The sequence below is a fragment of the Mixophyes fleayi genome, chromosome 7 (assembly GCF_038048845.1).
Source record: "Mixophyes fleayi isolate aMixFle1 chromosome 7, aMixFle1.hap1, whole genome shotgun sequence".
In the NCBI taxonomy this organism is placed as follows: Eukaryota; Metazoa; Chordata; class Amphibia; order Anura; family Limnodynastidae; genus Mixophyes; species Mixophyes fleayi.
In genome coordinates, this window is record NC_134408.1 from 59,936,796 (window position 1) to 59,951,702 (window position 14,907).

Below are 14,907 nucleotides of genomic sequence, written 5' to 3' on the forward strand. Positions count from 1 at the left end.
TGTAATTTCCTTAATCATATCACTTTCTAAAACAACCATATCTTGTTTACTAAGTTTCATGCTGATTCCAGTTTGTTGATTTTTTTGTCACCCTTGTGTGCTTAAATTCTGACAATGCTTTTTTAGTACATGTAGGGGGGTATTCAATTGTTTCTTTTAACGCGCTAAAACAAAAAACAACGAGCGCTCTAAAAATATTACCGTTAATACGGTAATTACTCGCTAAATGTCATCTCGCAGCTCCCTGAGCAAGGAGCTGAAATTCAGCCCGCTGGCAGCGAGTTAGTACCGTATTAACTGTTTACGCACGCAAAATTACCGTATAATATGAAGTTTTTTTCGAGCGCTCGTTTTTTTTTGTTTTAGCGCGTTAAAAGAAACAATTGAATACCCCCCGTAGGGTTTGTTTTTCAAAACTGAATTAAATATTTTCAGCCTTTTTAGCCAACAGGAATCTTTAGAAAACTAATGCAAATTAACTGTTTTGTCCATTACAGTGCATTTTTAATCTTTTTTTATCTGGTTTTCTTTTGCCAACATAGACCTACACTTGTCTTGTTAACTTTAGAGTCTATTTATCATTGGTATTGAGTGGTCTGCTGTAACTAACATTATGTATCAAAGCATAATGCTGTGATACATAATGTTGTGCAGCTGGTATATATCAAATCTTACCTGCCTTCTGATCATATGAGAAAATCCCCCTCCTCTGTGTTAGAGAATGGGGTTTCGTAGTCCGCCTAACGCTGCTGCATTGTGCTTCAGCGATGCTCTGCTCCTTTCTATATCTACTGCGCATGTGCCTGCAAACATTCGTGCATACGCAGTTTAATGCTTAAGGCTGTGCCAATGTTACTGACTGACAGTGATTTCTGTCATGAGTGTCACACCCCCTCTTCCTGCCCAAAAGCTCACAGTGGACTGTGTGTGGGGTTAATGACCACTGTGGCTGAATCATTTATAAATACCTTATTTGTGGCTGGGTCACATAGAAATAACTTATTGTAAATATTTATTTTAAGTGTACTTATCTTTATATATTGGTATGTGTTTTGTATGGAAATGTATGGACTTCTGAGACAGTATGTCATGTTTGGATTTTGCAAATGTCTAGAGACAGTTAATCTCATATTAATTAGACCTTTTAATCGCTGAGTGACCAAAACGTCTGTTGAACCTGAAAGACAAGAGGAGGTAATTATACTTTCTGGTAGACTCCCTATGCAAGTGATCACAGATGAATGTGAGTTTTGTAAGTTAAATTTGGTTCAAAGCAGGATTAGAAAAATGTTATATCCTGACGAATCATTCAATAGAATATCTCAGATGTAGTGGTGTTGATAGCAGCAATGTATAAAGGAGTTAAACCCCTCCAGGCTGAGTTATGTGCAGGCTGCATGAAGCACTTGGATTGGTTAGAGGGGCAAGTGACTGGATTACCTCCTGCTAGGATATCTGTGTAAATCTTAATAAAAGGCACAATTTTTGACCATATATTAGTATTATTCCATCTGTACTTTCTGGATATCACTAGTACCTAGTGAGTGTGTAACTGTCTTTTTTAGTACTTCCTGAACTAATAAACATCACTGCTTAAGGAACCTGCTTTGATGCCTACTTACCTGTTGTAATTCCTGTGACCTACTGTCAGGTGCCATCTCGCACCTGACAGTAGATCTCCTGCAGGCTGTGCTTGCGCATGTGCAGTTGACCACGCATCCCGTTGATAGGCACCGAGACACTTTGCACTCACCTGTCAGCAATCAATGCCTTGTGATCGTCAAGATCCTTTCACCCAATCAGAGTGTTTCTTGCTGCATAAATAGAAGCCTCTGGCACCACTAGGGTGCCAGAGTATTGGTTTACTACCTTGCTCCAGCACTTATTGTTCATTTGGTTCTGACTCCTGGCTTGTCCTGATCATTCTCTGGATCCTCCTGTGTACTGTTCCTCTCAGCTGGTTCTGACCCAGTTCGACTATGCTTGACTACTCCCCTCACTACGCCGGTGACTGTCTCTGAAAATTGCGACTTGCGAACCCATTATAGCAAAGCCCAAACTCCCTTGCGGGGTTCCTTGTGAATACCGGGGGTACATTAGACTCCACGCCTCCCTGCTCAGTTGCGCCAATATCAGCTAGTGGCAACCTCTGCAATTTCCGTGATAGTATACTCTGGCCAAAAATGAGTGGTTAGGACAAACCCTCATCCCCACTTCATTTAGCACAGAGGGTGGATCAGTAAGAGACTAACCAGGCTCAGCTCCTACAGTGCCTCCAGGGGGTTGTATTTTGATTAGACAACCTTCAGGGGTCTCTTCCGGCAAGCCAAGCAGCATTAGTGGTAACTGTATCTAGTGCCGCTACTACTTCCACAGTCAGCACCCCAAGCCCAAGAGGTTTACATATTCCACAATGGTGACCCTAAGAGATGCCGTGGGTTCCTTAATCAGTGTGCTATCCAGTTTGAGCTTGCTCCTGAGAATTTCACTTCTGAAAGGATCAAGGTGGTATACATTATTTCTCTCCTCTCTGGTCAAGCCTTGGCCTGGGCTTCTCCCCTCTGGGAACGAGATGACCACATGCTCCAGAATTCTTTTGTCTTCAATGAGAATTTTTGCAAAGTCTTTGATGAGCTAGGCTGCGTTTCCTCACCCACCTCCAGTCTGCTAACCCTTCATCAAGGGTCACTTATAGCCGAGCAATATGCCGTACAAGAACTTCGCCGTACCTCAGAACTTCGCTGGAATAACGAGGCGCTAGTGGCCACCTTCTGGCAAGGGCTTAACGACAGTATCACATACAACTTGGCCTCCCATGAGCTTATGTCCAGCCTTGACAAGCTAATTTCTCCGTGTATCAAGGTGGATACAGAGGGAATGTAATCAAGAACGTGACCGGTCTCGTTGTTCTTTTCCTCGTTTGGCACCTCAGTTCCAGTCACCAATAACCACCTTGGAGGAACCCATGCAAATAGGCAATTCTCGTTTTTCTCAAGAGGAGCGTGACAGATGCATCAAGAACCGGGTGTGCCTCTATTGTGGGGAATCATGTCATCTCCTTTCCTGATGTTACAAGAGGCAGTGAAAAGCCCCACCCTAGGTGATGTTAGGGGGGTTGTCCTAAGATCCAAGTCCCTTACGCCCTATTCTCTGAGAGATTCTGAAGTTCTTATGCCGGTTACTCTTTTCTCTTCAGATGGCCCCAAGCAGTTGACAGCCTTCGTGGACTCTGGATCCACTGGGAGCTTGAGTTGGCCGCCAATCTCCATCTCTCCTTGCTTCCTTTTCCACAGCCTCTGGCACTGACTGCGATCGATGGTAATCGTGTTGCCAAGGGTTCAATCGACCTCATTACCAGACCCTTGAGGGCTCTTGGTAGGAACGCTCCACTCAGAAAAGATAAGTTTCCTAATTGTTCCACAGTCCATAAAACCTGTTATTTTTCGCCTGCCCTGGCTCAAGACGCATTCACGGCAGTTTGATTGGCACCGAGCACAAGTCATTTCCTCGAGTCCCACCTGCAAGCAACATTGTTTGGCTTCAGTACAACCTTCTAGAACCTCAATTTCCTGTCTGGTCTCCTCTCCTCAGTCTTTTCTTTTGGATGTCTATGACAAATTTTTAGATGTGTGTAACAAAGCTGCTGCTCAGCCCCTTCCTCCGCATCAACACTGGGACTGCCCCATTTGCCTTATACCCGGCAAAAATATCCCTAGGGGCAGGGTATTTCCCTTTTATCTCCCTGAAACTCAGGCCATGTCCAAATATTTCTCTGAAAATCTTGAAAGAGGGTTTATCCGCAAATCTACCTCCCCCGTAGGAGCAGGATTATTTTTTCTTAAAAAAAAATCAAAAAACAGCACCCTTAGACCCTGTATTGACTACTGCAGGTTGAATGCAGTAGTCAATACAGTTCCCAAATGAGAGGAAGCAGATAATGGTCAAAAACCGTTATCCGCTTCCCCTCATATTGGAACTTTTTGACCGGATCCGTGGAGCACAGATCTTCACTAAACTAGACCTCAGAGGTACTTATAACCTGATTCGGATTTGTCAAGACGACGAATGGAAGACTTCTTTTAATACCAGAAATGGGCACTACAGGTACTTTCTCATGCCATTCAGGATTGCAATGCCCCAGCGGTTTTCCAAGAATGTATTAATGAAATCTTCAGAGACCTTCTGTACCAGTCTGTAGTTGTCTAGCTCAATGACATCCTGAGTTTTTCTCAGGACCTTAACTCGCATCAAGAACATGTCAAGGTAGTTTTGTCCCATCTCCCCGGGGAACCATCTATATTGCAAGCTGGAAAAGTGCTTATTCGAACAGTGTCAAGTACCTTTCCTTTGATCCTTGTAAGTTCTATATGTTCACGACACCTCCCCTTTTTAAGAGATAGCATGGGGATTGACTGTCACGTCAGTGCCCAAGCCAACTCCCACAGATTCCCCCTGGTTCAACTGGAATAGCTGGGTCTCACTAGGGTCCATGGTGAGAAGCGTTAAGAAGGAGTTCAATACATCATTCGGCTGGGACTTCTGGTCCTTCAATAGCTGTGGGCTAACCTCTGCATTCTTACCTACACTCTCTGTACCTCTCACTGACTGCATCTCTTTGTAGGTGCTGCCTGAGAGAACACCTCCCTCCCACAAAAACTCCTGTAAGTGGAAACCCCTTAATTCTGGCACAGCAGAATACCTACTTCCACTCTGCCCTGCTTCCCAGTTACAAAATTCCCTGTCAGTGGGACACACTATGCAATTCTTATCTGGGGGGGCTACTGAACAGGACACTCCCCTCTCCCTTGGACTCATCTATCTAGGGGTGTAGAGTAACAGGGAATTTGAACCCTCATCTACCTCCTCTAAGTGGTTAGACGGCCGACTAGGAGAGTGTGGGCTAGCAACTGACCCCCCTGTCTCTATAGAAAAATTAGGTGAATGTTCAGAACTCAGATGGAGATCTGAGTGGTGAACATTCGAACTACAGGTCCCAGCAACAATGTAAGGACTGCTGTCACTCACTATTTCCTGTTGGTCAGGTCTATGTGTCTTCCCCACATTCTCAATACCCCTGGGTATGGCTGGTTCAGGCACAGAACACACATCTTCACTCTGCCCTCCCTCCCATTTACCTTGTACCCTATCTTCTAAGCATATTACCTTGGAAAAAACTTTGCCTTTCTCTAACACAACAGAATTAATCACATTGTCATCTGTCCTATTTCTAGAAAGTATCTTATCTACACCTGTATCAATGGAAATATTTGCAGTAACAGTGTCCTCTGTCCCTGCCTTAGGACAAGAACATATGTAGATTCTAAAGCAATATTACTTTTGGCATTATCATCATTATACGCATCAGGTACAATACGACATACTCTTTCCCTGTTACATCCTGGTACCTGGGAAAAAACATGGTTGCTTTCGGCAGATTCTGACACAGTAACAGATGTGGCATTGACATCATCATTAGAGACATACTGAGACAGCATCCTTCCTAAATCTGTCCCCAGTAACACATTTCCAGGCATATTATCCGAGACCCCTACATCTCTTAGACCTTGTCACGAATCTGAAAAATATTTAGTGGATCCCTTGTCTCTGCCAAAAGGTAGAACTCACTCAGGAGTGCGGAGTCTAACGAGTAGGAGGTTTTTGCCAGTGATCCCTGCAAAACGGTATGGAATTTGCTGCTCCTATCCCGCAGGTCGCGGTTTCCTGAATGAATGCTGGCATAGTAAATAATGGAGCTTTAACACAATGGGTTGGTACAGGTGGTCAGAGAGACCCTGGATATACGAGCTTGATAGTCCCTGGGTCAGTGATAATACAAGTGGCAGCAATACTGGAATATGATAACTGAGATGCAGATGACACATCAGGACAACTGCAGTTGGATACTGGTACAGTGCAGTTGAATGAAAGAAATAACGGTTTAGGACTGGCTGATCTGTAGTAGGTAACTAAGAGCAACAGCAGATAATTACTAACACGGCAACAGTTCATATAGAAGTGATGATGAGGTACAACTGGCTGATCTGCAATTGGTATCTCAAGGTGACTGCAAGGAATTATTAATATAGCAACAGTTCAACAATAGCAGTAATGGAGATAGAACTTAGCTAGTCCAAAAATGGTAACTCAAAGCATAGTAGGTGAATCACTGATACAGCAGCAGTTCAGACAAAGGTAGTGGTAAAGTAGAACTTAGCTGATCCATAGATAATAACTCAGAGCATAGCTGGAGAATCATTGACACAGCGGCAGTTCAAACAGAGGCAGTAATGGAATAGAACTTAGCTGATCCACAGATGATGATTCAAAGCAACAGGTGAGTTACTGGTACAGCTGCAGTTCAATATATAGAGGTAACGGAGGAATAGAACTTAGCTGATCCGTAAATGGTGATTCAGAACAACGGGTGAGTTACTGGCATAGCGGTAGTTCTAGTGTAGAAGCAACAGATGCGTTGAACTAGCTGATCCATAGATGGTGATTCCGAGCAGCAGCGATGAGTATAGGTGCAACAGGCAGTTCATTAACAACAGTTCAATATATGGAAGTAACGGAGGAATAGAACTTAGCTGATCCGTGCACGGTGATTCAGAGCAACGGGTGAGTTACTGGTACAGCGGCAGTCCTAATGGAGAGGCAGCAGTGGTATTGAGATAGCTGATCAGGAGATGGTGATTCTGAGCAGCAGCGATGAGTACAGGTGCAACAGGCAGTTCATTAACGGAAGCAGCAGAGAAGAGTACAGCTGAACCAGGATGTACAAGCAAACAACAGGTGAGTCAGACCAAAGGAAGTCAAATCCTACTGAGAGTGAGTAACTCGAAGAACAGGCAACGGACAAAGGAACAATGGGAGATTTAAATAGTGCTCCAAAATGCTTAGAACCAATGGGAACAGATAGGAGGTCATAATCGGGGGTAATAGGTAGCACATGCGTAGAACCAAATACCGATGATGCCTCGATAATGAAGTTAGTAACCTTGATCACCGCTTACAGGAGGAAGGTAATAACATCGGTACCTGTCTATGGGACCGGCGTTTGACAGACCTCTTCCAGCACCCCAATCAAAGTAAACCTTGGCCACAGGCACAGTAAGGTGAATTCCACCCACCTGTTGCACATAAATACACTTTCCTGGGACGAAGTCCTCTAACCCTACCAGTTCTGAACGCACTTGCGTAACATCCGAACCAGTGTTTCTTAACCCCACAGTTACTTTGTCACCCACAGTAACGGTTTGCAGGTTGTCCTTCCGGCCCCCTTGTGGTCCAGCAACACACAGGACAGCTGGAGAAGATTTCAGGTAAGGTACCCCCCCAGAGAAGGGTGAAGTGTTCTTCTTTTCTGGACACTCTTCTCTCTATATAGCATGACAACTGTTAACTATTTTAACATCCTATTAATAGATGCCCTATTGTGGGGTATAACATACAAAAATAATTTAACCCATTGCACAGAATACAGAAAGAAATCATTTGACCATACAGATTTTACACACATCAACATTGTTTTATCCAACATATATTTGTACCATAATTTATTCCACTACAGTTATGGGTTTCAAGAGCGAACAATGAAACGTATTGGGGATTCTTAATGAAGGTGGTAACGGTATTAACCTTTTTGATTATAGCAAAAGGTCCAATGAACCTAGGTCCAAGTTTTTTACAGGGTTGTTTGAGCCTAATATTCCGGGTGGAAAGTCAGGCCTTGTCACCTACTTGGAGAGAACAGTTCCTGTGATGGCGGTCAGCAAAAATTTAGATCGAAAAGAGGCCTGAAGCAATGCGGAGTGGGCCTTTTTCCAGATAGTTCTTAGGCGGGAGGCCATAAGACGTATACCAAGCAGGCCAGAAGGAGAAATTGAAGATAGAGAGTTAGCCCTGGGTTGGAAGCCATAATTACAAAGAATGGAGACATGCGGGTGGAGGAATGGCAAGAAATATTATAAGCAAATTCGGCCCAGGGAAGCAAAGAAGCCCAATTGTCATGAAACTTGGAGATGTATAAATTGAGTAATTGTTTTAACGATTGGTTGACTCTTTCTGTCTGTCCATTAGACTGCGGATGGTATGCAGATGATAAGCTGATGTTGATGTCAAGGAGTGTACAGAAAGATCTCCAAAACTGGGTGACAAATTGTGAGCCTCTGTCCAGTTATAATGGTAGGATTGCAGCTACTGATAACCCTTTAGAACCAAGCTAGTAGAGGTCTTCACATATAGCAGCCGCCTTTCACATAGAACTATACATGTTCGTCGGTACTCGGATGCACCCAGTACTTATCTCTATGGTAGTAGGGGCTTATCAAGATAAAAACTAAAATAAATAATCAGCGCTGAGTGTGATTCGGCAATCCCTCACCAATATCACATGGATTAATGATTAAAATGACATTTAATAGGCATGTGTAAAAAACAGATAACCCATTAACCCTAAAATGACCAGCTGGTACAATAATAACAATTAGCAATAATGAGTCAGCGTTCGGTGATAGTCCAACATGGAGTGGATGAAAAATATATAATGGCCAATATATCACTCCTAGAAAAGACTCTGTGTCAAAAATGTCTCAGATGCTCGAACTCGAGCTAATAATAATCAAACACAACCTCATGAGGTCTGTGAAGCAGGTGTGCCTGTTAGATCGATAGTAATTCTTCTTATACGAATCAACCAGATATCTAGACGAGCCAGTGATGGTAGTTAGTCAAAGCAACTGGCTAAAGTTGCTCACCAAGATAGATACTTGTGATATTTAATACATGTAGGTGTTGTTACAATTTGTCCGATGTATAAATAAACAAGTAGAATCAATAGAATCTCCACTCCATCAAAACCAAACAAGGGGTTCCTGGATAAGCGAATCATTTGCTAAAAGTGAAAATAGCGTGACAACTTTATCCGGTAATTAGGAAACATGCAGCACGATACCGTGTTAAGATGAATCCCCAAGATTGATCCTATTGGGTTGTGTAATTACTTCACCACAGGACAATAGAAGTTCAGATGTCTCAGTCGCAAACCTCCTTGGAAGTATAATATTGGTCCCGATCCGTAAATGTTAATATTATAACACATCCAAGATAATAGCAAGTGGGAGATACCCCGGTCTCTCGTTACTAACAGCACACCGCTCGATAGTCACTTCACGAGTGAGTCAATTCAGCTGGTCACGTGACCTGACGCGTTTCATCACCAGATGGTGATTTCACCAGAGGTAACTGTGGTGAGGATAAGGTAACTGGAAGACTGGAGGCGGTGGGGCCAGACCTGTGTAGAGGAACTGTGGCCAGAAGAAGGGTCAGAATGCAGGCCGAAGATCAGGGCTGGCAGCAATCAAGGAGGTCCAAAATTCAAGCAAAGGTCAGGGTCACAGGCAAAGAAGCGATATCCAAAATCCAAGCAAAAGGTCAGGGCAACAGGCAATCAGGCAAAGAGCAAGAATTCCTGCAAGATCACAACGAAGAATCAATCAGGATTGTAGGAAATTCATACCTCTGATGAAACCGCCGATAGAAGGGGAGGAGAAATACATCAGTGGCGCCAGCATGCACGAACGCACTGTTTTTTTCATGTATACACGTTTTTTTATCTGATACTTAGATTCCTAAGCAAGAATTGAGGACTAAGTTTTGTTTGCAATATATGCTACACCTGCATTGAACCCTAAGGTTCAATCATAGATTCCAAGGAGGACACCAGAAGGATTACCAGTTCCTGTAAGGTACCGCGGATGTCTGACTGTTATAGAGGAGACGTTTGACACACATAGTGTGTTCGGGCTCCATCCACTCAGTTTATTACCGCTGTATTCAACCCTCATAGTGGACGCTAGTGAGTGAGTGGATTTATATCTTATTTGTGCCTAGGGGTCATTTAATGGATATCCTCCTTTATTATATGACATCATTGGACATGGGTATTTATAGCTGTAATAGTGCTTTTTGTCTATATCAGTAATCCAATTGTTTTGAGGTGCTTTGTCGGCACGCTGAGTGTTTATGATTATTTTATAAAATAGATTTTATTAAACTAAAATAAATTATGTTTTCTTTGTTGTCTATTAGTTTAACAAGTTACAGTACTTGTTAAGGTGTTTAGCTGCACGTGGATCTTGGATACCATTTTACTATATATCCTGCAAATATATAGGTGTGATCTGATATCACTATTAATTTTACTGGCGCTTGATGGTCTGTCTTTTTCTTTGTAGGAAACAAGCAGGTCAGCAACACACAGGCAGCAGACACTATAACAGACAAGGAGACTAAGCCCTTCCTGCCTTAAATACATGGAAGGGCCAATCAGAATTGAGGAGGATCTGGAGGTTAAATCAGCCACCTGAGGCTGCTAATGCAGAATTAATTTAATCTGCACCTGTGCCCGGCTGCCTCTAATGCCGGGAAGCAGGGCTGTCAGTGAGAGCGTCCCAACTAGTGCCACGGTGACGGCCGGGACCTAGAAAGAGGAAGTGTTTCTGCTGAACATACACAAAACAAGTTGCTGTATTGTATACAGCATTGTATTGTATACAATGCCGCGGACGCTTCTTTGACAACGCCGCGGCTGCTGTATAGTACAGTGCTGCCTAAACGGAGCTGCTGCGCATGCGCACCAGCTCTCGGTTTTTTGGGGGGTTTTTTCGGTGGAGGAGAAACCCCCCCTTAAAAATCCTCCGTGCGCCCCTGATCTTTTAGCACAAAGCTATTTACAGTCCCTTGCAAATTATTTAGAGCTTATTTGACTTAAGAACAAAAATGTGAATGTCCTGCAATGATGCAGTCAAAGCCATGATCTTAATTCAAATGAAAATCTGTGGCACTATTTGAAAATTGGGATGCACAAGCACCATCCAACTAATCTTAACAAGCTGTAATAAATATGTCTAGAAGAATGGACCAAAAACACTCCCAGTGTAGTACATACATACCCCAAAAGTCTTAAAGCTGTTACTGCTGCTTGCTGATGGCTCTATAAAGTATCCGAGTACCGAGCCGAGCAGGGTCGGTACTCTCGCGCCAATTCGGATTCGAAATCGAGGCAAAACATCATTGTGACGTCGGATTTCGGAGCGCGGTTCTGGCGATATTTGGAATCCATAAATTCCCCGCCTCCACAGCAATCCATCGCCATTTGACAGAGGGAGAGAGAAGGGTTAGGTCGCAGGCAACATTAGAGCAGGGACAGAGCAATTATTCTTGCAATTCTTATTGCAATTCTTCTAGCAATTATTCTAGTAATTCTCTAGCAATTCTTTTAGCAATTGTTATAGCAGTAAGAGAGGAGGATAGAGGCATTTTTTGCAAACATTACCAACTGTTTGTGATGTCATATTCCCTCCTACAGAAACTATTTTCTGGCTGCAGAAAGTATTATCTAGCAGCACTATCTATTGAATATTTTGCACTACAAGTGCTTTGGGGTTTCTCATATTCCCCAGTGTGAAACAACAATTTTTCTAGTGCTGAAAGTCTTATCTAGCAGCACTATCTATTTAATATTTTACACTACAAGTGTTTTGGCGTGTCCCATATTCCCCAGTGTGAAACCACAATTTTTCTGGTGTTGAAAGTCTTATCTAGGAGCACTAATTATTTAATATTTTGCACTACAAGTGCTTTGGGGTGTCCCATATTCCCCAGTGTGAAACCACAATTTTTCTGGTGTTGAAAGTATTATCTAGCAGCACTAATTATTTAATATTTTGCACTACAAGTGCTTTGGGGTGTCCCATATTCCCCAGTGTGAAACAACATTTTTTATGGTGTTGAAAGTATTATCTAGCAGCACTATCTAGTTAATATTTTGCACTACAAGTGCTTTGGCCTTATTAAATTGGATTCAAAGCAGTCCACATATGAGCAAGATCAGCAAGCAGGTGCTGGCACCAGTCCTGATGGTAGTCTTCCCTGTACGTCATCTGGTAAAGCCTATGTAAAAGTACATAGTCTTTTTAAGTCAGGGAAAAAAACACACACAAAAAAAATGTAACCGTGTTGAAGAGAAAAAGAGCTGTAACTCATGAAAAGTTAAATGGCGAGAAAAATAAAATTGCCAACATGCCATTCTGCACACGCAGTGGCAAAGAAAGAATGAGGCCTTCGCCTTTCTCTATTACTGCCAGATCTAAAAATGTTACTGAGCCTTCTTCTTGTAAGGTCACTCGTGAGCAAGCAAGACCATGTAATTTGGAGTCCAAAAGTGGTGCACAAGTACTGTTACGTGTTAAAGCCGAGCTGAAAGAAAACAGTAAGGCATTAGAGAAAAATGTATGCTCAGAATCAGAAATGACACCAATTCCTGAGGAGAGTCCATCCACGAGTGGTATGTGTAATCGTGACCATTCTGATAGTGTACCCATAAAGAAGGGCCCTTTCAGCATTTCTGATAATGTGTGCCTGAACAGCCCGAGTGTAGCCGGTGATACACCAAGTGAGGATGACACTTTGGAAAGAGAAGAGGATGAGGGGGAGATTTGGGTAGCTGACAAGGGCGCTGATGAGGATGCGGTTGATTGTGCAAGTCCTGCACCAGTGGCAGCAGTGTGGCACCAGTGGCAGCAGTTCTGGCTCGTGAGGTTCTGGCACCAATTTGCACTTTCCAAACACAAGCAGGGATGACACAGATGGCAGACAACAGTTTGACATCTGGGATGGTTTGAAAGATATGACCCAAAAATTTGTGACCTTGCCCATAACTTCAACCAATTGTACTATTAACATGCAAAAGATGGTGGAGGGCCTAGCAGGGATTAAACTGTATTTTTCCTAATTTGCACTAATTAGGTTTGGGTGTAATATACACCCAAAGACGAGTGCTCAATTGCTAAGAGTCATTTGCAGGCAAATTCTACTGCGTTATATAGGTAACACTGAAAGAGAAGAGCACCATTGCTAATTGTAATTGCTGAAATAGAAATAATAGGGCTGACAGTCTTGGTCTAAATCTGCAGTTACATTTTATTATACCATAGCTCACTCAGAAACAGGAGAGGTGGCAGGGTTCAGTGCTAATCTTCCTCAAACAATAGACAATCCTGGTGAGTGCTCTCTAAAAGGGCTAATGCAGCTCCTATTACAGACTCAATAATAATACACAAAAGAGGAGCGCAAAAAATAACTGGTATACCGATAGATGCACATGTATCAAAGAGAATAGTGAGATGCAAACAATCAGTATATGTTAATGTTTATACTCTTTTGCAGTGATAACAGTCCTTCACATTACACGAATAAACTCTCCCTAAACCTAAACTCTCTGTGCTTACCCTATTTCCTGGTAGAGACATTGGTCTAAGTTGCGCTCTGTTCAGGTCGGGGTCCTCGGTCCACAGTCTGCTCACACACACGTTCCTCCTGTGTGTTTTGCGACTTCCCTCGGCAGTAGTTTACTGTGAGCATGGTGTCCTGGTTAAATCAAAATGATACATGCAGCTTCAACGCGTTTCATTCTCTCTGGGATTCCTCAAACAATATTAATTCATCCCCGCTGGAATCCACCATCATAGAAGTCTGTGTACTATGATGTAATTGCTGATAATGGCCTTCCAAATGGAATTAGTAGTTCATTTTAGGGCAGAACTGTCACGATTTTTGTGCAATTCTTTTAGAGCAGAGCAAATATCAAAATGTTGTGGGGACTCATCTGCATCACCACTGGGTGTCTTGGGAAAGCAATAATTTGTTTCCAACAAGCAGTTGCCAGAGAATCTGAAGGAGAAGACATCCTTACAAGATGTTGCTATCTCTTGGATCCTGGCAAAGCAAATTAAGTATTTAATCTACAATTAAAATATAGTAATTACAATTACTTTGTTTTATTTCAAACGTTAAATTTCTGTAGCTCCTTGTCAAAATGTATTATTAAGGCAATCATTTGACTCAAACTAACCGTGTCTGCATTCTCTTCACAGGTGGCTACTTCGCTGGACTAAAGTACATTCCCCTCAAATGCTAGTCTTCTTGCAGCTGCTGCATTCTCCTACATGCTGTTGCAGAAACCAGAAATTGACCCTAAATTTTTCGAGGCACAAACAGCATCTCCTGCATGTCATTTTTTAAAAGTTCTGTAACACCAAGTTGATTGTGTGAGCAAAACAGGAAATGTAAGGGAATTCCACCCCGCTGTAATGCTTGAACAATATTGGTTTCGTTATCAGAAATGACATATCCTCAGGAGTCCAAGCATGATTAACCATGTTTCAATGACATCACTTAGTTTTTGTAACAGATTGCCAGCTGTATGCCTCTTAGTGAAGCCGCTGATACACAGAGTAGCTTACTTCTGAAAAATGTGACATACTTGGGTACATGCTGCTGCTGTCCCTGCTGGTGAAGGCGAATGACCAACCAAGAGGGCTGTCACAGTCATATAATCTTTAGTTTGCCCAGTTCCGCTTGTCTACATATCTATGGTTAAGTGTACAGTGGGTAGAATGCCATTTTGTAGCCCAATAATTAAATTTTTAGGAACCTTCCGGTACAGGTGAGTAATAGCTTTTCTAGTAAAATGGTATAGTGATGACATTTACTAACAGGAACAGAACACCTCAATTAAATGTCTTAAACCAACTGTATTAATAGTGGACATTGGACGCAGATCTAATACTAGCATAGTACCCAGGGCGTCTGTGATCCGCTTTGCGACTGGGTGACAGGTTTCATACTTGCTTCCTCTTGCAAAGGATTGTTTAACTGTAAATTGTTGCTTCTGGGGATATTGATGATGAAGGTGTTGGGGGTGTAGATTGCAGGTGCTGGGATCTAGATGAGAGAAGGGAGGTAGATGATGCTGGACTGCTTGTTGTTATTTTTTTAACCTAAGTTTCTGATTTTCCCAATAGCTTTCCATGAACTCGCTGAAAAATACTGTAACATGGATGAGGA